This window comes from Tarenaya hassleriana, unplaced genomic scaffold, assembly GCF_000463585.1.
Source record: "Tarenaya hassleriana unplaced genomic scaffold, ASM46358v1 Cleome75, whole genome shotgun sequence".
NCBI classification, from domain to species: Eukaryota; Viridiplantae; Streptophyta; class Magnoliopsida; order Brassicales; family Cleomaceae; genus Tarenaya; species Tarenaya hassleriana.
This window is the reverse complement of record NW_010970030.1, coordinates 4462-9629: the sequence shown is the minus strand read 5'-3', so window position 1 is coordinate 9629 and position 5168 is coordinate 4462.

Here is a 5168-nt window from a genome sequence, read left to right as displayed (position 1 = left end):
TATATATATTCGGATTACATACAGTAAATTACTAATAAATCTTGTGAAAAACCGTCCATCAGTCCAATAATATATATGCAGTGGTGTCTTCGACTCTCTCTCTCTAAACCTATCGCCGCACAATCCCCCTGTGTCTCACCGGCCGGTCACCGGCCGGTCACCAAAGAAACCCCCATGCCACCGCGTCTTCGATCTTCTTCCGCTCCACCCTCCCCCGGAATCTTGGGGTCGGGTCCCCTTTCTCCGGAGGTCTCTCTCCCACCTCCTCCTCCTTCGCGGCCAGCCGCCTCTCAGCCGATTCCGGCGAAGACTGGCCGGATCTCGCCTCCTCCTCCGTCAGCCACCGTTTCCCAGTCAGATCTGTCGAAATCTGGTCGGAACTCTCCTCCTCCTCTGACAGATTCCGTCTCTCTGCTCGGTTCGTCAATGTCCGGCGGGAACTCTCCTCCTCTGCCGGTACCAGCTGCCTCTAGTTCACCCCGTCAAGACCAAGCCGCGTACGACGTTGCTTTCCCCCCTTTAAGCTCTCCTGGCGGCAGTCCTTCCTCGATTCTTCCCACCGTTACTAGGGTTGGGGAGATTTCATCTGTTCCTACACCCAAGACTGCTGCTCGGATTGGTTCCCCAGCTACCCTCGGTGAGGTCGAGGCTGGCGTCGCCTCTGTTTTGCAAAACCTCCCATGGCCCAAATCTGTCACATCGACTCCCACATTCGCGGCGGTTGCCGGCGAAGCTCCTCTCCAGCCCGGGAAATCAGCTCTCCACAGAACTCAACCGCCAGCTGCTCTGCCATCGGCAGGCTCTGACTCGTGGAGCAAGAGGGTCTCCAGTCCTCCAAAGATTCTGCAACGTATAGGTACTCCATCTACTCATAAGAGTGGAATTCCTCTGGTCCATATCCCGGTTGAGTCATTGGAAGCCTCTGTGGATGAGTGGACTGAATTTGTAGTGGGACAGTTTTACGGTCTGCCGCCGCCGATGGGTAGAATAGTTGGTGTATCGAATGGTATGTGGTCAAGGAACGGGCCCAGGATTAGGGTTCAGGATGTGGGAAATGGTACTTTCCTCTTCAAAATGCCCAACCAACGTATTAGGGATCTAGCTCTTAGTAAGAGATTCTGGCATGTGGGTTCTCGACCAATGTTTATCTCCGAATGGAACCCGTATAAGTTAGCTGCCAAGCCTGAGCTTACTTCTATTCCGACATGGGTATCATTCCGGAACTTACCGCATCAGCTATTCAACACCGACAGTCTTAGTAGGATAGCTACTACAATAGGGAACCCCCTCTACCTCGACAGGCAGACCTCCGCCAAAGAAAATATGACGGTGGCTCGAATCTTCATAGATGTTAACCTGAGATGTCACCCTCCAAGAAATATCATGGTTACCTTACCGGTTGGGCATGAACATCTCATAGACATCTCCTACGATTGGTTGCTGCCTCGTTGTGATCATTGCTCAGAGTTGGGCCACAACAAGTCTCACTGCCCATTGATTCCCTACGAGTCGAAACCAGCCCCGACTGATCCTGACCCGACAATCGACCATGCCCCACTACCCACAAAAACCTCTGAACCTCCAGTTGAGATTACCCCAGCCTTCTCTGCGCCACCGTCAGCCCTAGAGAATCAAAAGCAAGAGTCAGGGAAGGATCTAGACACCCCGAAAAGAGCCGAACCGGGGAAGGCCATTCTCTCCCACACCACACCTCCACCCAACCACGTGCCTTCTGCCCTGAGTACTACCCAGATCTCCCTCATAACCCCTTCGCATCAGAAAATCAACAAGGATTCCAAAGCGCAGACCAAAGGGAAGATAGATCAGCAAGGGTTTACGGAAGTGAGAACTAGAGGTCGTGGTCATAAGGCCACGAGGGGCAATTAGCCCCAAAAAAGACTACCATGATTTTTGCCTGGAATGTAAGGGGTTTAAATGCCCCAAATAAGCGGTTTTTGACACGCAAGTGGATTTCGGAAAATAAGTTGAATTTTGGTGCTTTTCTGGAAACTCATATCCATGAGAGAAACTCAGAGAGGATAGTAAATGCTATACCATTGGGATGGAGGAATCATTGTCGATTCGTAGATCACGACACAACTAGGATATGGATTGTGTGGGAGGAATCGGTCAAGGTGACCATTTATAAAGCAACTAAGCAGAGTGTGACGTGTGGAGTTGTCGTGTGCAATCCAAACCTCAGCTTTACGGTGACTTTTGTATATGCATCAACCTCGCTCATCGAGCAGAGAACTCTGTGGGAAGAACTCCGGGGGCTTAGCCAATACCAACCCATTACCCAAACTCCTTGGATGGTTATGGGAGACTTCAACCAAAGTCTATCTCCCCTTGAGCGATCGGATCATCAGACCCAACCTCACCTTCTCCCGGGCATGGAGGAGCTTAGGAACTGCCTCAATGACGCTGACCTAACGGAATTGCCAGCCAGAGGAGCCTCTTATACATGGTGTAATAACCACTCGGAGGAACCTTTGTCCATCAAGTTAGACAGAGCCTTATCCAATTCGACATGGAAACTGAAGTATCCATCCTCTTTCGCTGAATTCGCAGCTCCGGGGCTCTCAGACCACACTCCTTGCATTATCCACTTCCCGGATAATCTTCGCCAGGTAATTCGGCCCTTTAAGTTCTTCCATCACTTAACTCTTCTCCCTGAGTTTTCCCAGGTGGTTCGGAGCCATTGAATGGTGGCCGAAACAGTAGGAACTCCGCAGTTCCAACTTTGTCGCTCCCTCAAGGCGCTCAAACAACCACTACGTGAGATGAATCAATCCGAATTCTCGCAACTATCCAAGAGAGTAAAGGAGGCCGAGGAGAAACTGAATCATATACAAATGGCAGCATTTTCGACACCTACACCAGAACGGATTACAAAGGAGAAAGAGCTCAGACAAAGGTTCTGATACTAGCAACAGCGGAGGAGAGATTTTACAGACAAAAATCGCGTATAAGGTGGCTGAGACTTGGGGATAAGAACTCTTCCTTCTTCCACCACTGTGCAGCAGAAAGGGCAGCCAAGAACCATATTCACTTCCTAGTAGACGACCAAGGAAATCGACTGAACCAGGGAAATCAGATTAAAGAGCATGCATTGAACTTCTACTTGGACTTGTTGAGGGAACGAGACATAAGTGTTCGCACTCCGTCACTAGCATGGTTGCAGGGGCTAGTCTCGTACAGGTGGGACAGGAATTCAGCAATAGACTTGGTCGCTATTCCATCCGACAATGAGATCAAGAGTGTAGTTTTCTCCTTACCGGACAATAAAGCTCCCGGGCCCGATGGCTACCCCAAGGAGTTCTACACCGAGAGTTGGGAGATTGTAGGTGGTGCAGTGGTAAGCGCTGTTGGGGATTTCTTCCGCTCCGGGAACCTATTAGGCCAGATTAATGCTACCACTATAGTTCTGATCCCGAAAAAGACAGAAGCGACGAGGTTATTAGAGTACCGTCCTATCAGTTGTTGCAACACCATCTACAAGATAATCTCCACCATTCTTGTACGTCGCCTTAGACACGTAGCTCTAGAGATGGTTTCTCATAATCAAAATGCTTTCTTCAAAGGTAGATTGATGATTGAGAATGTCTTGCTTGCATCGGAGATCATACGAGAGTACAACAGGACTTCATCGAGGAGGAGTGCGATGCTAAAGCTAGATATAAGAAAGGCATTCGACACCCTAGATTGGAACACTATAATCCAACTTTTGAGAGCCATTAATCTTCCGCCGGTGTTCGTCAAGTGGATTGCTACATGTATTACAACTCCTAAATTCTCGGTGGCCATCAATGGAGAATTAACGGGGTACTTTAAAGGTCGAAAGGGATTAAGACAAGGGGACCCCCTGTCTCCCTATCTCTTCATCATGACAATGGAGATTCTTACTCGACTATTGGACAGATCTGTTGCAGATGGACGACTATCCCTGCACCACCGCTGTATTAATCCGATGATCACTCATCTCTTATTCGCAGATGATGTCATGATATTCACCCAAGGGGACCTATCATCGTTGTCCGAAGTCCGAAACATTCTAACTGAGTTTAGAGTAATCTCGGGGCTACGGATCAACCCAGAAAAATCAGAGCTGTTCTTGGCGGGATTATCCGATGGTGAGAAGAGATCTATCTCGGCGGCCCTCGGTATTGGGTTGGGATGCCTCCCCGTGCGCTACCTGGGCGTTCCTTTAAGTCCATCGCGCCTAACGAAAGCTGATTTTCAGCCGTTATTGCAAAGGATTAGGGCCAAGCTTGATGGTTGGACCACAAAATTCCTCTCAACTACAGGAAAGATCCAGTTAGTGACCTCGGTGATATTTGGTATTGTTAACTCCTAGGCGATGACTTTTGTGTTGGTTGTGATGCTCTACGATGATCCGTAATATGACATTTTGACTATTTATTGATTAATTGGTTTATGAATGCATTACTTTTCCCGTTATATGATTAGCATGTTTGTTATATTACGGTAAATATCCTTGAATCATTGCAGATGATTCTAAACTCCCTGGTCAGTTATCATTGTGGGAACAATGATGAATTAAGACCAGCATGATGTGTGATAGATGATTATGATCATGTGCATTGGATGCAAATCACAATCATGGGTTCTCGTTTGGAACGAGTTACTGGATGACCCGCATGAGATTGTCACATGGACATGAGTCATGACTTGAATCTCATACAGCGGTTCGTTCTTGGATCCTCAGACCTAAGATGTCTAGAGTATCTGATATGAGGAGTGACGTGTCTTGACTGCATCAAACGTCGTCTTTAACCGGATGATCATAACGGCGTTGCTCAGATACGTTCACGAATCATATGCAGATAGTAGACATGCAATACGGGACTTGTCACCTCCTACGCAGGAGAGATGTCGCTGGGCCCCTCGTGGAAATCGGACTGTGAAAATGCGTGGCCACGCTATAGATGAATGTACATCTATTTTATCAGTCGGTTTGCCTAGACGAGTAAGCGGTTGAACTTGAAGGGTGACTCATACCATGCCCTTGTTCAACATACGACATCGTGAGACAAAGGATCAGAACTCGAACTATTGCTGGCTTGGTTAGATCACCTCTAACTCTATTCTAGGGGTAGTCATGGCATTTGGCTAGAGGCTAACCATGACTTGTGGTTCGGAAAAGG